Source organism: Macaca nemestrina, chromosome 16, assembly GCF_043159975.1.
Source record: "Macaca nemestrina isolate mMacNem1 chromosome 16, mMacNem.hap1, whole genome shotgun sequence".
Lineage (NCBI taxonomy): Eukaryota > Metazoa > Chordata > Mammalia > Primates > Cercopithecidae > Macaca > Macaca nemestrina.
In genome coordinates, this window is record NC_092140.1 from 102,561,365 (window position 1) to 102,582,953 (window position 21,589).

The following is a 21,589-nucleotide window of genomic DNA, read 5'->3' on the forward strand; positions in this document are numbered from 1 at the left end:
CCAGGGATTACAGGCACCTGCCGCCACGCCTGGATAATTTTTGTATTTTTAGTAGAGATGGGATTTCACCATGTTGGTCAGGCTGGTCTCAAACTCTTGACCTCAGATGATCCACCCGCCCCCAGAGTGCTTGGATTACAGGCGTGAACCACTGTGCCCGGCCTGTTTTTACTTTTCTACATAGCATTGTGAATGAAACTAATGCCACTGAAGTTTGCATTTAATAATCAATATTACATATATTGTGTATTTTTTTTACCACAATAATGATTTAAAATCCAGTAATATAGATGATACGTGCAGAAGGAGCATATGTAGATTCAAGAAAGTTAAACATTGTAACTTTTTTTAAAAGGAGAATATTTACCAGGCGTCTTTTTGTGAGGAGACCCTGTCCTGGAGTGATGTGTGCATTTGTATGCTGCCTATGTGAACACTGCCTCCTTCACAGTGATGAGGGTGGCTTAGCCTGAGACCCAAGCCCCTGTTTCCCATGGCTATCCTGATGGTCTCCTTTGCTTTCCTTCACCACCAAGGAGGGTAGCCCAGCAGCAGTTCAGCCCATATTCTTACCCCACCTCCTTCGCACATGTCAGCCCTGTGTCCTCCACACAAGGCTGCCAGAGGTCTGTCAGCAGTTCCCATGGCTGACAGTGACTTTGTGTTTCCTAGATTTCCAGGACAACCTGGTGGGGGAGTGGACCAGCAAGACTTCCTTAGAACAGGTTCCGACTGATCACTCGGTAAAGTCTTCTTTCTTTGTCTTGAGATGGGAATTTTATTTCTTTTGGCTTCTTTCTCTTTGATTTGAATTAAGATACGCACATCTTACCACGGACATTATAGATGAGTTACAGAATATCTTGGTGGGCACATGTATGTGAGAGTCCATTACCAACTTGGAGCTTGTTCCAGATGGCTCTCATAGATGACAGCTTCAGTGACAATCTGCATGGCAGAGAGCACTTTCCTCAGGAGAAACTCATTCTTCTTGAAAATAGTGGTGACTTTGCACCCAAAATCATTTGGAAAATCTTAGCGAAACAGGTTTTCTTGTGCCTTTCCACAAGTGCCTTCTAGGCTTTCTTGGGAGCCATTGCCACAAGCAACATGTTCCAGCCGGTTTTCTAAGGTCACCAAGTAAACAAAAGGCCCATGTGCGCAGGACACAGCATGGTCTGATGCTCGCAGTGTTTCCTTTCTCTCTGCAGATGGGCTCAGCAATTCAGGCAGGAGGTGCGTACTCTGAGATCATCCCTTTGCTAAGGAAAAATCTTAGTGTTGAGAAAGCTGATGCTTTCTTCCCTGCTTTTGCTTGACAGCCCTCCTAGTTTGAGCTTCCTGCTGGAAATGAGGTTTGGGAAGTTTGGTGAAAAAAAAAAAAAATGAAGAATTTAATCAACAACTGTGGCCATCCACTCTAGTTCCCAGAGGCAGTGATGTCATTTAAATAGGCATAGGGGTGCATCAGGGTGGGGAGGTATGGAAGAGAGAGTCCATGTGGAGTGACTGTGACTGTCTTTGGGAGTCTGCATCCTTTTCTCTAGAAAGCATGTTCCCCTATGCAAAGCATGACCCAAAGATTGGTGTTCTAGAAACAAAATTCCATCCCCATTGCACACTTGACATCAGTCAACCCTTTCATCCTTCACCATAGCTGTACCTGAAGGTTAGTTGAATATCCCTAGTTCTCAGATTGGAGACAGTGGAGAGATGAATTTCCCAAGCTCTCAGTTTCCTGAATGGAAAAGGCAAATATGAACTCAGGAATGGGTAAAAGGTTGGCGTGATGAACTACTACTCTGCATTCATCAGACAGCCCTGGTGAAACTTGTCACCATACCAGGGAGTTCCAGCAACTGTGTGTGCATGTGGAATATGACAGCCTAGAGAGATCCCAGACACTGCCCATTGTTATAAGTTGTTGTCAGTGATGGTGTAAGGCAGGGTAGCAATACAGTGGACCTTGGGGTGGTCATTAATGTGAAACACTCATAGGGGAGTCACAGGCTTTTGGCTGCAATGGTGGGGTCATTTCTCAGCTCCTGTTCAAAAGCAGAGAATAATCAGGGACATGTCTTACTGTATTTAAAGATATGATTGGACCCAATGCAGAGGCTCATGCCTGTAATCCCAGCACTTTGGGAGGTTGAGGCAGGAAGATCACTTGCGCCCAGGAGTTTAAGACCAGCCGAGGAACGTGGTAAAACCACGTCTCTGCAAAAAATACAAAAATTAGCCATGCGTGGTGACGTGATCCTGTAGTCCCAGTTCCTCAGGAGGCTGAGGTGGGAGGATTGCTTTGGCCTGGCAGTTTGAGGCTGCAGTGAGCCATGATTTTGCCACTGCACTCCATCTGAGTAACAGAGTGAGACCCTGTCACAAAAAACCAAACCAAAACAAAAATCATGACTACGAGCCTTAGAACTCCAGCTTAGTAACACACACACCCAAGAGACAGCACCCAATATGTGATCTCAAAAACAAGTTGGCTGTTAGCCTGGTGCCCATCTTCCCTGCTCATATCTCTAACAGCTGAGTTAGAGAGGGTCAGCGCCCCCACACGCTCCCCCATGACAGGATGTGTTGAAGCCAGTGTGAATGGCAGCAGCACTGGGCTCCACAGACACGGCAGCACCCGTCACACACTGTGTGGCAGTGAGCTTTTTCCTTAGCAGCTTGATTTAATTCTTGGAAGCAAATTACTTACTTGCCAAGCAACATGGACTTAGAGGAAGCATCCTACAAAACGAACTTGTGTCTTCAGCATGAGCTGGTTTGTCCTGTTGTTCTTTGGGTTCCTTTGACCTGAGCACTGTTTGCCATCTGGTTTTCCAGTGTCACCAAGTTAGGAAAAGACCTGCACACAGAGGACGTGGCATGGTCTGGTGCTCATAGCAATAGGTTTTCTGTTATCACAGGCAGCCCCGGGAGTGCAAGACAATGGTTGTATGGGGCAATCCCTCCTGTGTGGATGAATCATGCAGATGATGAGGAATATGGCACCATCTCACTGGCTTTCCTGTACGCAGGCAGCTGGAGTTGAGCTCCCTGTTGTGAATGAGGACCTAGGTTGTGATGGGACAAATGGTTGTTCCAGATAAGAACCAATGGGCACATTCTGCAGTCCCTGAGAGCAGCTGCATTCTTTGTATGTGGGGTGGGGTTGTGTGCACTGGACTGGTGTGTGTGTGTGTGTGTGTGTGTGCATGCATGTAGTGTGGTGCTGACTGTGCCTGGGTGTGTGTGTGTGTCTCCCCCTTATTAGTGTCCACATTATGAATTAAAAATGCCATCACTCTTGCAGCCTGATGAGAGGCATAGGTAATTATTAGTGAAAATGTAAGCTTATGATGTGTGTAGTTTATTGCATGCAGAGGACACTGCGGTTAATCCAAAGGAAATCCTGTCAACACCCAGGCACATGTTAATTGGGTAGTAATAGAACAAAACTCTCTCAGGATCCCTACTGATTGATTTTTTTTCATTGGGAATCCCCTTCTAAACCTCATTGTTCAATAAACCTCACCTGGTAACAGACCGTCCTATTTCCTCCTGGCATTGAAGTGGTCATGACACCTCACTGTTGCCACTTCCATTCTTCACAAGCCTTTTCTACAGCAGAGGTTCCATGATGTCCTCGTTGAACCCACTGTTGATAAAGGTTCTTGTTCGACTCTGAAAGCCTGTGCAAAAACTATGTCAAAGTGGTTGGTTTCAATCCGTATGTATATAAAACGAGGCAAATTGTGGTTTGAGTTTCTTGTGGAGTATGCACTTGGTGGAAGCGTATTGTATGTAATTTGAATTGGATTGCTCTGTAGGTGATGATATTTTTCCCTCTTCTCAATATGGTGAGGCTGCATGATTTTAAAATGTCCCTTGTTTGCCCCAGAACCTGTCTCCTCATAACTGAATTCCCCTAGTTGTCTTTAATTTCTAGGTCACAGTTTGTCTGTGGTTCTGAGGGGGTCCTCTGCTGTGTGCGATTAAAGGTACAAATCAGTGTTACCAACATTGAGGTTCTAAGAATTTATGGCCGGCTGCCCAGTGGGCTCTGAGGAGGGGGGTGGTGTAGGGAGAGGGAGAGGGGATTCTAAGAATTTATGGCCGGCTGCCCAGTGGTCTCAGAGAGAGATAGAGAGAGAGAACAGAGAGAGGCACAGCCTTGGCCTGGGCCTAAAAAGGAGCATGATTTCAAGGGGCAGAAGGCAGGCATGAGGGCACCCAAGTCATGGGGGGAAGCCAAGTTTGCAAGGGCTGGAGAGTCACTTCAGTGTCATGTCCTGGGTCCAGCCAGATTGTTCAGGCCCCATCTGAGGGAAAGGGAACAGAGCTTGGACTTTGTGGCTGGTCTGAGCAGTGCCTGGCAGTCTTCCTGGGCACTGAGGGAGAGGAACTTGTTTTTCCTCCATGTCTTCTTCTTTCTGTCATTGTTGGCAATGACACCATTTAAGTCTCTTGTATAATCCACAAGACATCAGGTTGAGAGTTTCTCTGAGATCATCTTGAAATCATCATTCCTAAAGTCTGTGTTTTCTCACTCCTGGCTGGAAGAATCTTGGCCATGGCTGGTCACCATGAGCACAGGGGCTGTGTCCTCCTCATTCCTTCTCATCTCAGGCACATCAGCCCTGGGCAGCTTATCTGAGCCGCAGTGACGTTATAATGCGTACAGCCCCGTGCTGAGATCTAGCACAAGCGTGAGAAGTTTCCCTGCTCACCTGTGCAGTCTGTCAAGCCCCCGCTAATCCAGAGGCCTGCGTGGGCTCTCATCTAGGATGGGCTCCTGAAGACGGTGAGGTTTTCCCCTTGCTCCTGCTGCTCTGCTCCTGTCTGGATAGTGTTGCAGCGGATGCTCTTTCTCTGTCACAAGGCAGCCCCTGCTGGGGAGCCCTCTGGACCGGGCTGCTGTCCTCCGTGTGTTAGCATCCCCAGGCCTCACAGGGGCCTGCTGCTTGTGCATGTGCCCGGGAAGTACCCATCCGTGGATGACCAGATCAGAGCAGCAAGCTACTCTGCCAGGAAGCACCAGGGCAGGGGAGTGAAGTCTTTCTCATCTTCGTCTTTAAACCTGTGTATTTCAGTGTGGGTCTCAGGAGCATTTATGCCTATTTACATTTAAACTAATTTTGATAAATAATATTAAAAATTCAAAACTTCCTCTGGAGAGCCATGCTTCGAGTTACCCAGTAGCCCAATGCTTAAACTGCAGCGAGCATTGCCGTCCTCCCAGAACGGGCCAGCTGCCATGAGCATGGCCTGGGTTCCGCTCACTGCACTCACCTAACGCAACACGTGTGCATCTGTGTTGGAAACTTGGGGTTCTCCGTTCACTGCACTCACCTAACTCAACACGTGTGCATCTATATTGGAAACTCGGGGTTCTCCGTTCACTGCACTCACCTAACGCAACACGTGTGCATCTGTGTTGGAAACTCGGGGTTCTCCGTTCACTGCACTCACCTAACGCAACACGTGTGCATCTATGTTGGAAACTCGGGGTTCTCCGCTCACTGCACTCAGCTAACTCAACACGTGTGCGTCTATGTTGGAAACTCGGGGTTCTCAGAGTGGAGCTGAGAGCCATAATGGGCCAGTGAAGGTGAATGGGTGAAAGGGGATTTTTTCAGGTTTTTTTCAGGCCCAGGGAAAGTCTGAGATCACAGAGGATAGAGCAGGGCATCTGCTGTCATCCAGTGTGGTGTGCATGGAGCAGGAGTGCTGGATGTCACTCTGAAGTCACCTTTCTCTGATGTTTGTGTGTCTGTAGCTCTGAGGACAGCTTTTCTGAAACCAATTATAACAACTCTTCAAATAGCAGAGACACTCCAGGTGGGGCCCGTGGCACAGGGTTTTTGGGGGCAGTTGGGTTACACCTGTGGCTTTGGAGCCTCAGCTGGGAGCTGTGAAGTCAGTAAATATAAAAGGAAATAGGTGTAGAGGTGTGGTTTGTTCTTTGTGCATCTTAATGAGAAAGCAGTAGGAGTTTTGTTTCCATGGGCATCACGTGTCCTCTGCTGGTCCCCACGATTCTCTCCCTGGTGTGCACAGATGACGTTTTCCAGAAGGCCAGATCTCTCCTGCCTGTGCCACAGCAAGCACCAAAGTCCTGGGTTTTGGAGGGTGGGAGCGGGTAGCATCCTTTGTGAATGGAGAATAAGAGGTGAGTATGCGGGTATGGCATTGAGTGCTGTGCGGGGAGTGGAGTGGGACACAGCCCCTCACAGACGCCATGTGACCCTGGAGACAAAGTTCTTAATGCATGTGCCGGGAGGTGGGAGGGGTCCACCCTCTCCCTCTGCACTCTCGGGACCTATAGCAGCGCCTTCCTGTCCAGCCCTCACCATCGGCTCCTGGTCACAGGGCACTCCCTTCGTCTCCTGAGGTAGAGAATCCTCCTCTGGTATTACTAAGTGTCCGCCATCCTAGAGACCCGAGGGGGGATCCCATGCTCAAGCACGGTTCTGGCCTCACTTCTCGCCCAATCCCAAATCCTTGGGCTAGGAATGGATCCTCAGTTGGCTTTCATTTGAGAATTCAGTGTCCAGCTGTCACCAAGGCCCTCCGTGGCCAGCAGGAATCCGGGTGTGTGTGGAGGCTTCTGTGTCGCTGTAGGCAGTGGCTCTTACCCTCCTTACAACCTGGTTCTTGGAGCGGCTGGGCCCAGGCTGGAGCCGCTGGGCAGCTGGCACGGGGGTCCCTTGTCATCACTCTCTCTCCTCTGGTCTGACAGGTTTGCCTTGCTGAACACACTGCAGTCAGGCCCAGCTTGTTCCCTGTTTCAGGCCTGCCAGGTGCCCTCCTGCCCAGTCCTTCCACAGCTCAGGCAAGCCCCAGCAGGGCCCCTTCATTCCTGTGCTGACAACTGTGGCCTCACCTGCGGATTAAGGCAGTGGGACAAGGGGCTTTTCCTAGAGTCCCATTACAGCGCTTCTAAGCTTTCAGAAGCTTGTGGGATTCTTGTGAGGGTTGAGTATTTTCCAAGTCCCTAAGGTCATCCTAGGCATACAGCAGTCACTTAGCCTGTGACATCGGTTGTCATCGCCTCCCACAGACCCCAACTCAGCCCCAGGCCTGTGGCAGGTGCTGCCAACCTACGGTGCAATCCGTGGACTTACAGAGGGCCTGGCAGTGCAGCCCTGCCCTTCCCTCCTATGTTCTTATGTCAGAGAGCAGTGAAATTGGTGATCAACAGGGAGGAAGGACATGGGACTCGTCAGAAGAGCAGAAACATGTCCTAAAGGAGGAGGAGGAGGGAGGGAATCGCATGTCGTGCACAGCGTCCTGTGGAGGGTAGCCACCTCGTGGAGGAACCGGATGACATGGCTTTCCCTGTCTGGACACAGTTATGAAATGTGAGGGCTGGGAAAGTGTGGGAAGTCAGAGGCCCCTCCCTATCTGCAGGGAGGAAGTGATCCAGGTTGTGGAGAAGGCCCTGGAGATGAGCACACCAGAGGCTGTGGGGTTCCATAGCCCCAGGACAACAGGATCCAAGTGCCTTCTCCACTCTAACTCTCCCCTTTCCTTCCCATGGCTGACCCATCACCGCCGCCGCTCTGGACACCCTGAAGCTTCTGGAGCAGATGTGGAGGAGTCCCACCATGCAGACGACCATCGGCGTGTAACTGATCTGCTTCCTTCTCTCTCTCACCCTCTGACTAATGAGCTCCTCCTCTAGCTCTGGCCCCCTCTCTCTTTCCGTCTTATCATCAGCCCCCTGAAGCACCTGGTCTCATCATGGCAGTGGATGTCCTGGGTCTTCAGTGTCTGTGAAGTCCCGCTGCAGCCCTCCTGCCTGCTCTCCCAGCATTGCCCTGATTCCTGGCCCCCAGGCTGCAGCATTGAATCCTGTTGAGCAACACTGCAGGATCCAGGCAGGGAGCTGGGCTGAGATCAAAAGAGCTTGTCCCTATCCTGCTGGAGAGGTTCCCAGTGACATCCAGGTCTGCTCTGGGCAAACCGCTCCTCCCCCCTCAAAAAAAAAAAAAAAAAAAAAAAAGGCTTTTGCTGCCCTGGGGTCTGTGGACCTGTGCAGTTGTTTTCTTCCTTCCAGATGCCAACAAGTCCTCTCCCAGCACCTACGGAAAAAGCAATAGAGACAAAGCCTGAACGGCAGAAGAAATGTGAGTGTGCAGGTGCAGCATGACCCGGGGAAGGCAGACAAGAGCCCGTGTTCCCATGGCTGCCCTCACTCTCTTGTCCCATCAGGAAACCCAGCGAGTTCAGTGAGGATGAGGATGCTGAAGAGCCTGATCTGACCTATTGTGACTTTTGTTTGTTTGTGTGTGTGTGTGTGTGTGTGTGTGTGTTTGTTTTGTTGTTTGTTTTTTTGAGACGGAGTCTCACTCTGTCGCTCAGGCTGGAATGCAGTGGCACCATCTCGGCTCACTGCAAGCTCCACCTCGCATGTTCACGCCATTCTTCCACTTCTGCCTCCTGAGTAGCTGGGACTACAAGCGCCCATCACCACACCCAGCTAATTTTTTGTATTTTTAGTAGAGATGGGGTTTCACCAGATTAGCCAGGATGGTCTCGATCTCCTGACCTCGTGATCCACCTGCCTCGGCCTCCCAAAGTCCTGTGATCACAGGCGTGAGCCACTGCGCCCGGCTGTGAACTTTCTTTTAAATGCTAGAAATCCCTTCAGGCAAGTAAAGGATGCCTTGGAGGAGAACATCCTCCAAGGAACAGACACCCTCTTCATAGCAGCCCCTGAGTCTACAGGCAAGTGAAGATGCCCTGGGCCTGCTGGGCCTAGCCCTCCACAGGCTGCTTTAATGAGGGAAAGATTGAGGTGCTGGTCAGGCTGCCATGTGCAGGATTCCAAGGGCCATGCCCTGTGTTCTTGTCTGCAATGCCACTTGAGCTCATTTGAGGGGACCCAGCCCTGCCCTCCCAGCCCCCAGAAGCAACAGGGAGCATCACTAGTTCATCATGAGGAGACACATGAATCCCCATTTCATGCTTCCTGGGAAAGTGTGAGAGGGAGGGAGGCGTCCCCAGGCTTCTTGCGACACAAACAACCTGTGCAGCCCAGCATGGCACCCCTGCGGGCACTCAGTAGGTCCTGGCATCAAGTAGGGGAAAGGCCAGAATCCAGGATCTGCTGGCATGTGCCCAGTCCCAGGGACCCCTCAGCCTCCTTGGAGACCTGGGGGCCCAAGGTGGCCTCATGGCCCCATTTCTCAAGATGAAGTTGGAGGCTTCTGTGTGTAGACAGCACGGGCTCGGGCATCGATAGTTTTGTGTCTGTGTCAGATGCCAACAAAACAAATCCCTGAAGACAAGTCAGGGCCAGGCTAACTTGGGAGGAGTTGAGGGGTAGGATTCAGAGAGCCGCTGTTTTAAATGTATTTTCCAATATGAAATTAACACATATATGAATGTGTGTTTATGTGTATTATATATATATATACACACACACATCCTGTTTTTTACTCTTTAAAACATAAGTGTTTTCTGTAATCCTTTTATGCTGGAATGTTTTAAGTGAGAAATGTGTATTTTACCAAAACAATGATTTTTAAAATTAAAATGCATAGACAGGGTTGGTGGGGATGTTGGAAAGGTCAAGTCTCATTAGACAATAATAATGACGTGCTCCAGGAAGCTGCACACATTTAACGTGCAGCTCCTCTGTCTGCATGGCATGGAGGGACCAGGTGGAGGGGCAGGTCCCCATCTCGCCATGTGTCGACAGACTAGCTGCTCCTCCCAGGGCCCGGGGCCATGGGACTCTGCTTGTTGATCCTTGAGCTTCCCAGTCCCTCTACATCTGTTTCAGTATCCAGGATCCAGCCCCCTGAAGGTGCCCTTGTGCGTACCTGGGTTCAGTGCCTCCTGTAGAACATTTATAGACACTCTGTGCCAGTCAACCCGCTCAGCAGAGAGGAGCACACAGGCCCCAGTGCCCTGTGGATGGACTCTGGGGAGGCCAGGGGCCCAAGGCCACCTTGCAGGGCTTGAGGAGCCCTCTGAGACCTGCACACCCACTCAAGGGAGCCCCTCCTCCCTCCTCGTCTGTGTCACCCTCCCCTCCCCGCCCCGCCCCAGGGACTCTAGAACTCGTGTCTGTGTTGCAGATTTTTTGAACATCTAGAAGGGCTGGGACACAAGACCTAACCCTGGCCCAGTGACCATCTGGATTGTGAGAGTTTTGGGGATTGTGCTACTCTCTCCAGACTTCCTCATTCCTTTAATTTTTAAAAAAGTATTCTTTCTTTAACCTGTTTATTTTTATTTTTATTTATTTTTTTTTATTTTGTTAGTTGGAGTCTCAATCTGTCGCCAGGCTGGAGTGCAGTGGCACAATCTCAGCTCACTGCAATTTCTGCGTCCTGGGTTCAAGCAATTCTCCTGCCTCAGCCTCCTGAGTAGCTGGGACTACAGATGCACGCCACCACACCCAGCTAATTTTTGTATTTTTAGTAGACGGGGTTTCACCATGTTCACCAGGATGGTCTCAATCTCTTGACCTCATGATCCACCCACCTCAGCCTTGCAAAGTGCTGGAATTACAGGCATGAGCCACCGCACCAGGCCTAACCTTTTTCTTGAGACGGAATCTCACTCTGTCACCAGGCTGGAGTGCAGTGGCACGATCTTGGCTCACTGCAACATCCACTTCCTGGGTTCAAGCAATTTTCCTGCCTCAGCCTCCTGGGTAGCTGGGACTACAGGTGTGCACCACCATGCCCAGCTAATTTTTGTATTTTTAAGTAGAGATGGGGTTTCACCATGTTGGCCAGGATGGTCTCTATCTCCTGACCTCATGATCCACCTGCCTCAACCTCCCAAAGTGCTGGGATTACAGGCATGAGCCACCGCACCCGGCCTAAAATTATATTTGAACCATCATATAAAGTAAGTCATAATTGTTCATCTAATAGCAAATCTCATTTAATCCAAGAAAATAACAGTAACATATTGTTGGATTATATGTATCTTCTAGAAAATGCCTACACCACTATATTCTGAATGAGCTAAAATAATAAAAACACATAATTCTATATAATATCCAAAAAGTCTTGTTTTTGATTGTTTAACATTGCTTCATTATATTGTTCTTTAAATATACCCTGGAATGGCTGGGCGCGGTGGCTCACCCCTGTAATCCCAGCACTTTGGAAGGCCAAGGCAGGTGGATCACAAGGTCAAGAGTTCGAGACCATCCTGCCTAATATGGTGAAACCCCATTTCTACTAAAAATACAAAAAAATTAGCCGGGCATGGTGGTGGGCACCTGTAGTCCCAGCTACTTGGGAGGCTGAGGCAGGAGAATGGCATGAACCCGGGAGGCAGAGCTTGCAGTGAGCCGAGATTGCACCGCTGTACTCCAGCCTGGGCAACAGAGCAAGACTCCATCTCAAAAAAAAATAAAAAGAAAGAAAAGAAAAAAATAAGCGGGGCACAGTGGCTCAAGCCTGTAATCCCAGCACTTTGGGAGGCCGAGATGGGCGGATCATGAGGTCAGGAGATCGAGACCATCCTGGCTAACACGGTGAAACCCCGTCTCTACTAAAAAATACAAAAAACTAGCTGGGCGAGGTGGCGGGCACCTGTAGTCCCAGCTTCTCGGGAGGCTGAGGCAGGAGAATGACGTAAACCCGGGAGGCGGAGCTTGCAGTGAGCTGAGATCTGGCCACTGCCCTCCAGTCTGGGCGACAGAGCGAGACTCTGTCTCAAAAAAAAAAAAAAGAAAAGAAAAAAATATACCCTGGAATAAGTACAATATATTTCACTTTTATTTTTAAAGAGGAGGTTATACACTTTCTTGCTATAAAATTCAGTAACTTCCCAATTTCCAAGTTATGGTATTTTTATGAGTAATTTTTGATATTTAATCAGAAATGACATTTGAGAGTTTCTTAATTTTATGAGCATGGAAGTGACAGAAATCATGTATATTAATCTGATAAGTTCTTAGAGACATTCCTTCAGTGTTACTTATAAATCTAAAAAGTGCTTATTTAAAAATCTGAGGCTGGGTGCAAGAATAGCTAAAATCTCTTATACAATTATTGATATTTTGTTAGACTATGGTATGTTTGAAATAATACTATAAATACAGTATTTCATTGTATACATTAAAATTTAACTGTATTGGTCTTTTTTCTGCTATAGAACTTAACTGCAAAAAAAAAATTGTTTTTTTTAAAGTTCTGGAAATACTTTAATTGGGCCCTTAATGTTAAACATCCATTTAAGTGAACAGATTTCGTGGTACTGGACAGAATACAGATTTTTAAAAATTATTTTTTTAATTTAACTTTTAAGTTCAGGGGTACATGTGCAGGTTTGTGATATAGGTAAATTCTGTCGTGGGGGGTTTGTTGTACAGATTATTTCATAAGCCAGGTATTAAGCCTAGTACTCATTCATTACTTTTCTTGATCCTCTTACTCCTCTCACCCTCCACCCTCTGATAGTCCCCAGTGTGTCTTGTTTCCCTCTATTAAGGGAGGAGACCGCCCTTCATATTGTCTTATGTACAATTTCTGCCTCCAAAGAAAGAAGTAAAAACTAAAAGGCAGAAATGAAATCCACAGGCAGACAGCAGGGCACTGCACCCTGGGCCTGGTAGTTAAAGATCGACCCCTGACCTAACCGACTATGTTATCTATACATTCCAGACATTGTATGGAAAAGCACCGTGAAAATCCCTGTCCTGTTCTGATCTGATTACCAGTGCATGCAGCCCCCAGTCACGTACCCCCTGCTTGCTCAATCGATCACGACCCTCTCATGCAGACCCCCTTAGAGTTGTGAGCCCTTAAAAGCGACAGGAATTGCTCACTCAGGGAGCTCAGCTCTTGAGAGAGGAGTCTTGCCGATGCTCCCAGCCGAATAAACCCCTTCCTTCTTTAACTCGGTGTCTGAGCAGTTTTGTCTGCATCTAGTCCTGCTACATTTCTTGGTTCCCTGACCAGGAAGCAAGGTGATTGGTGGATGGTCGAGGCAGCTCCTTAGGCGGCTTAAGCCTGCCCTGTGGAACATCCCTGCAGGGGACTCCAACCAGCCTGAGCCACGCAGATCCTGAGAGCGTGCCTGCGTAGGCATTTGCCCCGGTAGGACGCCTTGCCAGAGCAGTGTGTGGCAGGCCCCTGTGGAGGATAAACACGGGCTGAACCCCAGGAAGGAACCGGCACTTAGAGTCTGGACATCTGAAATTTTGGTAAGACTAGTCTCGGGAACTTGCCTACTCCATTTGAGTGGAAGCGTGGCCTGATCACCCACGGCGTGCCTTTATCGGCACTTTGGTTTTGGTTTTGGTTTTGACTTGGTTTGAATTGCTTGACAGGACTGGTCTTGGGAACTTGCCCACTCCATCTGAGTGGAAGCGTGGCCTGATCACCCACGGTGTGCCTGTATCAGCACTTTGGTTTCGGTTTTTGACTTGACTTGGATTGCTTGATGCTTTGGTTTTGGTTTTGACCTGGCTGGGATTTCTGGATACTCTGATTTTGGTTTTGATTTTGGTTTGGTGTAAACTGCAAAAGTGTATATGTGCCCTTTTTACCGTTCTTTGTTTTGGGTGTGCATCTGGTGTGAGCTTGGTGTTTTGTCTCGAAGAAGCGTGGGTCAGGCACAAATAAGCCCACCCTACTAGGAACTATGTTGAAAAATCTTAAGAAGGGATTTAAGGGAGACTGTGAAGTACTATGACACCAGGAAAACTTAAAACTTCGTGTAAAATAGACTGGCCAGCATTAGAGGTGGGTTGGTCATCAGAAGGAAACCTGGACAGGTCCCTTGTTTCAAAGGTAACCTATAAAGCCAAGGCACTCAGACCAGTTCCCATACATAGACTCTCAGTTACAGCTGGTTTTAGATCTCTCCACAGTGGTTGAGAGAATTGCAGCATAAGCAAGGCAGAGAAGAGAGAGAGGAAGAGACAGAGGCAAAAGGAAAGTCAAAGAGAGAGAGACAAAGTCAAAGAGAGAAAGAGAGAGAAAGAGAAATATATACAAGTAGTTAAAAAAAAATGTGTACCCTATTCCTTTAAAAGCCAAGGTAAATTTAAAACCTGTAATTGATAATTGAAGGTATTCTCCATAACCTTGTAATGCTCCAATACTGCTTTGCTGTCAGTGTAAACAAGGGCATATCCCGAAAGCACTGAGGCCTTCCTATAAAAAAACCTTAACCCAGTAACCTGCGGATGGCCCAAATGCATTCAATCTGTAGCAGCAACTGATTTGCTAACAGAAAAAGAGTAAAAAAAATAACTTTTAGAGGAAACCTCATTGTAAGCACACCTCACTAGTTCAGTTCAGAACTATCCTAAATCAGAAAAGCAAAAAAGTAGCTTACTAACTCAAAAATCTTAAAGTATGGGGCTATTCTGTTAAAACAAAAGGAAAAAAAGGGGGGGCAGAATTTATATAAAAAGAGTACTATATGGTAAATTCTTGTCTTGAAATAAATTAACTGGTTGTTTAAAGAAAGAAATATTTGTAACAAGTCAGAAAGTTAAAGCATGTTGAAGAATTGTCTGCAAAAGTCATGAAAGAGAAAAATGTTATAAAAAAAGAATTTATGCCAGAAATGTTGTATAATTTAAAAGTAACTAGGCCTCCTGAATGTAAAACTAAAACAAACAAACAAAAACAGTTTATGTGCAAGGTGTATAAGGAAAATAAAATATGCCTTTGGTAAAATAATTATAAGGAGGCATAAGAATATAAATTTTTACCTATATTAAAAGGTTTAAAATATGTATATTTTGTTTTAAAGGTTTAATCAAGTTTTAAAATGTTAATTGGAAAGAAATTCTGTGTGTAAACATTGGCTAAAGTTAAAGAGCTATCATCCAGTTTTTCTGTAAACTGGATATTAAAATAAAAGCATAACAGGTTTTCCTTAAAGCACCAACCTGCTCTTTAGCAAAAATTGTAAAAGGTTAAAAAGAGTCTATTAAATCTTACCTTATGGTCAAACATTAAAAATTGGATAAATATGTCTACAAGGTTTTATTAAAATTAGGTTTAACATTAATAACACACTAATATAAAGATAAAATTTAGCTTATCTGGTATAAAAATCATACAAAAAGCATTGTTAAATGTAAAATGATATTTGGCTTTCTTTGGTTTAAAAACTAATAAAAATAGGTGCTAAAGGAAATTTCTTAGTAAAAAGGCACTAAGGACTATAAAGTCCACTGCCAAGGTCCCCACATTTAAAACAAAAGGTCAGTTTCTTAAAAATTATATACTTGGTTTATCTTCCACTTTCCTTTCTCTCAAAAACTAGAAGTCTTTTAGCACATGTACCACCCCTAGAATTTCTGGTAAACCAGCACCAGCCTGAAGATCACATTCTCATCAAAGGGTGGAAAGAAGAAAAACTCGAGCCAGCCTGGGAAGGACCTTACCTTGTGCTGCTAACCACTAAGACTGCTGTTCATACGGCAAAAAAGGATGGACTCATCACACCCGAGTCAAGAAAGCGCCACCCCCTGCAGAGTCGTGGGCCATAGTCCCAGGGGAAAACCCTATGAAACTAAAGCTAAGAAAAATTTAACTCTTTTCATCTATTCTATTACTCTTCTTTCCTCTTTTTATTGCTAACCTTATCTGGTTATTAACATAACCTAGTCAATTTTGCCTCAAACTATTGCATTTAATGCTTGCCTTGTTATATCCTGTGGACACTTGCCAAGTCAAAGACAGCCCTCTACTCCAGAAAAGTACTTCTGTGCCTCCTGACTCTCCTCAGACTGGGCATTAGTAAACTAGGACCATTTAATCCAGGGAGATTTTGATAAAGAGCCCAGTGCCCACCAGGAGTCTTGCCCCCTAATGTAGAGCTTTTATGCCGTAGTTGGTCTAACATTCTGTGGACACTAAAGAGCAAGGATGGACTGCCCAAACTGGTTTTTGTGATTTCCTAAAATCATACATTCATTTTACTAGAGGATCATAGAAGTTAAAGACTTAAACTTTAGCAATAAAGACAGGATACCAAGATGCAAATGTCTGGTTAAGATGGATCAAATATTCCATCTGCACGTTAAACAAAAGCAATTGTTATGCTTGTGCACATGGCAGGCCAGAGGCCCAAATTGTCCCCCTTCCACTAAGGTGGTCCTCCAGTTGACCAGGCATAGGCTGCATGGTAGCTCTTTTCCAGGATTGTACATCCTGGAGTAATAAGTCATGCCAAGCTCTCTCTGCTATATCTCAAAAGTCTGGCACCTTGTGGGTCAGCCCCTGAGGGCCATCCAGCTTCCATCTCCCAACACTAAGTTCATTTCATATCTCTCACAACAGGGAGGAAACAACATTCCTTGGAGACCTGAAGGGATGTGATGAGCTTAAGAATTTTCAAAAGCTTATCAATCAGTCAGCCCTTGCTCATCCCCAAGTGGATGTGTGGTGGTATTGTGGTGGAACTTTACTGGGCACTCTGCCAAATAACTGGGGTGGCACTTGTGCTTTAGTCCATTTGGCCATCCCTTTCACCCTGGCATTTCATCAACCAGAGGGAGAAAAAATAAGACATCATAAAGCGAGAGAAGCCCCTTATGGGTCTTTCAACTCTCACATCTATTTAGATGCAATTGGAGCCCCACAAGGAACACCAGATCAATTTAAAGCTTGAAATCAAATAGCTACAGAATTTGAGACAGTATTTTAGTGGGTGACAGTTAATAAAAATGTAGATTGGATAAACTACACCTATTACAACCAACAGCAACAAACTTTTCATGAGTTAAAAGAAAAACTCATGTCGGCCCCAGCCCTAGGGCTACCTGACCTGACAAAACCCTTTACACCCTATGTGTCAGGAAAAGAAAAATGGCAGTTGGAGTTTTAACCCAGACTGTAGGGCCCTGGCCAAGGCCAGTGGCCTATCTCTCAAAACAACTAGATGGGGTTTCCAAAAACTGGCTCCCATGTCTAAGGGCCCTGGCAGCAATGGCCCTGTTAGCACAAAAAGCAGATAAGCTAACTCTTGGCAAAACCTACACATAAAGTCCCCCAGTGCTGTGGTGACTTTAATAAATACCAAAGGACATCATTAGCTAACAAATGCTAGACTAACTAGATACCAAAGCTTGCTCTGTGAAAATGCCCACATAACCATTGACGTTTATAACACCCTAAACCCTGCCACCTTGCTCCCAGTATCAGAGAGCCCAGTTAAACATAACTATGTAGAGGTGTTGGACTCAGTTTATTCCAGTGGGCCCAACCTCCGAGACCGACCTGAAACATCAGTAGACTGGGAGCTGTACATGGATGGGAGCAGCTTCACCAACCCCTGCAAAGTGACTCCGAAGAAGATGACAAGCCCTGCTGTGGTCACACCCAGAAGCTGACTGGTCCACACATGGCTAAAACATGAGGAAACTCATTGCGGGACTCATTTTCCTTAAAATTTGGACTTGTACAGTAACTACTCCAACTGACCTTTCTCAGACTGAGAGCTGTCCCCAGGGTATACATCAAGTCACTGAGGTAAGATAAAAGGTTGCTATGGTCCTATTATTTTATGGTTATTTTAAGTGTACTAGAACTCTAAAAAGAACTTGTTTATATAATGTTATTCTATACAAGGTATGCAGCCCAGGAAATGACCAACCTGATGTGTGTTATGACTCTTCTGAGCCTCCCATGGCCACAGTGTTTAAAATAAGATTAAGAACTGAAGACTGGTGGGGGCTCATAAATGATACGAGTAAAGTGTTAGCCAAAACAGAAAAAAAAAAAAAAGAGGTACCCAAACAAGTCACCTTAAAATTTAATGCCTGTGCTGTCATTAATAATAATAAGTTAAAAATAGGATATGGTTCTCTTAATTAGAAAAGAGACTATATGGCAAAAAATAAGTACATTTATCATGAATTAGGACTGTGTAGAAATAAATGTAGATATTGGTCTTGTGTCATTTAGGCTACCTGAATTAAAAAAAAAAAATGAAAAAAATCCTATCCACCTTCAGCACGGGAAAAGTGGCCCTTTGTGTACCAGTGGTCAGTGTAACCTCTTAGAACTAATAATAACCCACCCCCTTAATCCTCACTAGAAAAAAAGGGAACATGTAACCCTAAAAATTGATGGAGCTGGACTGGATCTTCAAGTAAATATCGTGGTTTGAGAAAAAGTTTATAAATGCTCTCCTGAGCCAGTATTTCAAACCTATGATAAACTAAATGTGCCAGTACCAGAAATTCCCAAAAAACCAAGAAATTTGTTTTTGCAATTAGCCAAGCATGTAGCCCAGTCTTTTGATGTCACTTCATGTTATATATGTGGAGGAACTGTAATAGGAGATCAATGGCCATAGGAAGCCCAAGAATTAGTACCTACAGACCCAGTTCCTGATGAATTCCCGGCTCAAAAGAATCACCCTGATCACTTTGAGGTCCTAAAAGCCTCAATCATTAGACAATACTGTATAGCAAGAGTGGGAAAGGACTTCACCCTTCCTGTAGGAAGACTACATGGTGGAGTTCAAACCACACAAAGAAAAATCCATTCAGTAAATTTTCAAAGTTGCAGACCATTTGGGCCCACCCAGAATCCCACCGGGACTGAATGGCCCCCACTGAGCTATACTGGACATGTGGACATAAAGCCTACGCTAAGCTGTCTGACCAGTGGACAGGTAGTTGTGTTATTGGCACTATTAAACCTCCTTTCTTCCTACTGCCCGTAAAAACAGGCGAACTCATAGGCTTCCCTGTCTGTGGTTCCTGCGAAAAGCGAAGCATAGCCATAGATAATTAAAAAGATGATAAACGGCCTCCTGAAAAAATTATACAAAACTATGGGCCTGCCACTTGGGCACAAGACGGCTCTTGGGGATACCAGACCCCCATTTACATGCCCAACTGAATCATACAGTTGCAAGCTGTCTTGGAGATCCATCACTAATAAAAGCGGTAAAGCCCTGACTGTTCTGGCCCGGCAAGAAACTCAGATGAGAAATGCTATCTATCAAAACAGATTGGCTCTCGACTACTCGCTAGCAGCTGAAGGAGAAGTCTGTGGAAATTTAACCTCATCAACTGCTGCCTGCACACAGATGATCAGGGGCAAATAGTCAAAGATATAGTTAAAGACATGATGAAACTGGCGCATGTGCCTGTACAAGTGTGGCACGGATCTGACCCTGAGGCCATGTTTGAAAATGGTTCCCAGTGCTAAGAGGATTTAAAACTCTTATAATAAAAATTATAGTAGTAATAGGAATCTGCTTACTAATCCGTTATTTACTACCTGTACTCATTCAAATAGTAAAAGGTTTCATCGCTACTCTAGTTCACCAGAATGCTTCAGCACAAGTGTACGACATAAATCACTATCGATCTGTCATGCAGAAAGACATAGGCAGTGAAAATGAAGGTGAGAACTCCCACTAATAAAATGAGTGAGAGTCTCAAAATGGGGGAATAAGGGAGGAGACCACCCCTCGAATTGTCTTATGCCCAGTTTCTGCCTCCAAAGAAAGAAGAAGTGAAAACTAAAAGGCAGAAATGAAATCCATAGGCAGACAGCCCGGCAGTGCGCCCTGGGCCTGGTAGTTAAAGATCGACCCCTGACCTAACCGGCTATGTTATCTATACATTCCAGACATTGTATGGAAAAGCACGTGAAAATCCTTGTCCTGTTCTGTTCCGATATGGTTACCAGTGCACGCAGCCCCCAGTCACGTTCCCCCTGCTTGCTCAATAGATCACAATCCTCTCACGCAGATCCCCTTAGAGTTGTGAGTCCTTAAAAGGGACAGGAATTGCTCACTCAGGGAGCTCAGCTCTTGAGACAGGAGTCTTGCCGATGTTACCAGCCGAGTAAACCCCTTCCTTCTTTAACTCAGTGTCTGAGGAGTTTTGTCTGCAGCTCGTCCTGCTACACTATGTGTCCATGTGTTCTCATCATTGAGCTCCTACTTATAAATGACAACATGCAGTATTTGATTTTCTCTTCCTGCATTAGTCTGCTAAGGATAATGGCCTCCAGATCCATCTGTGTACCTCAAATGAACATAAGCTTGGTTTTTTTATGGCTGCATGGCATTCCATGGTATACATGTACCACATGTTCTTTACCTAGTCTACCACTGATGGAGGCCATTATCCTCAGCAGACACTGCTCTCACAGGAAACCAGAGCATGACAATCCCTTATGGTTTTGTCTTGGGACCACACACAAGGGCCTTTGAAGCCTGTATTTTTGGTAAGGATTTTATGTTAGCTATTTCTTCCTCCTTTCTTTTCCTTCTTTCCCCTTGTGAGAAAAGTGGGGGCACACATATGTGAGGACAGTACACCTATTAGAACATCAATGTAAAAATAACATCTGAAACAATATTTCTGATGGTTAATTGTATGCATCAACATGACAGGGCTAAGGAATGCCCAGATAGCGGGTGAAATATTATTCTGGGTGTGTGTGAGAGTGTTTCCAGAAGAGATTAGCACTTGAATCATAGACTGCGTATGGACTATCCGCCCTCACCAATGTGGGTGGTCATCATCCAGTCCATTCAAAGTATAAATAGAACAAAAAGTCAGAGGAAGGGTGAATTAACTCTCTCTGCTTGAACTGGCACATCCAGTTTCTCTTTCCCTCAGACATTGGAGCTTCTGGTTCTTGGCCCTTGGATCTCAGACTGTCACTACACCACCAGCCTTCCTGGTTTCCAGCTTGCAGACAGAAGATCTTGGGACTTCTCAGCCCCCAAAATCATCTGAACCATGTCCGCACAATACATCACTTTCTGGGCCGGGCATGGTGGCTCACGCCTGTAATCCCAGTGCTTTGGGAGGCTGAGGCGGGCAGATCACGAGGTCAAGAGATGGAAACCATCCTGGCTAACACAGTGAAACCCCATGTCTACTAAAAAAAAAGAAAAAAAATTACTTTCTGTATATCTATATATATCCTGTTGGCTGTGTTTCTCTGGGGAATCCTAACCAGTATAATATTTCTCTAGATCTCAGAGGAAAAGTCTACAAGATATTTTATTTTTTTCTTTTTTTTTTTTTTTTTTTTTTGAGACACAGTCTCGCTCTGTTGCCTAGGCTGGAGTGCAATAGCATGATCTCAGCTCACTGCAAGCTCCACCTCCCAGGTTCCCGCCATTCTCCTGCCTCAGCCTCCCGAGTAGCTGGGACTACAGGTGCCCGCTGCCAAGCCTGGCTAATTTTTTTGTATTTTTTAGTAGAGACAGGGTTTCACCGTGTCAGCCAGGATGGTCTCGATCTCCTGACCTCATGGTCGGCCCGCCTCAGCCTCCCAAAGTGCTGGGATTACAGGCGTGAGCCACCACGCCTGGCCTCTAGAAGGTATTTTCTTAAGAGAATGAAGTAAAGAAGGTGTAATCAGGAGCAGGGCAGAGTTGGGGATAGAGAAATTGGGGCAATTGTGCTGCCGAGAAAGTTAATGCCGGGTGGAGGCAGTAGCTGGAGCAGAGAGAGAGGAGGGGGGGGACTTTTCCTTCCCCTTTCCTCTCCTTGCCATTGTGATGACCTCTGTTGCTGTCATGGAAACCTTCTCCACTGACTTGGGAAAATGAAAGGAGGGAGGTAGAAGGACGACAAAAGGCAGTGCAGATCCCGGGTAACTGCAAAAGT

General features: G+C 46.0%; 1 long non-coding RNA gene across 12 annotated transcripts in view; it reads left to right on the forward strand.

Moving 5' to 3' along the window:
• The window catches only part of LOC105490261 (putative ankyrin repeat domain-containing protein 26-like protein), a 63,956-nt gene extending 42,954 nt beyond the window's left edge, over window positions 1–21,002 (forward strand). For 3 of the 12 annotated variants that reach the window (XR_011614981.1, XR_011614970.1, XR_003019978.2), the window contains one exon: window positions 673–19,178. This is a non-coding gene — a long non-coding RNA (putative ankyrin repeat domain-containing protein 26-like protein). Of the gene's footprint in view, window positions 1–672; window positions 19,179–20,587 lie in introns of those variants that run through there. The other 9 variants (XR_011614979.1, XR_011614978.1, XR_011614977.1 and 6 more) reach the window with 9 other exon arrangements.
• Window positions 21,003–21,589: the final 587 nt, after the last annotated feature.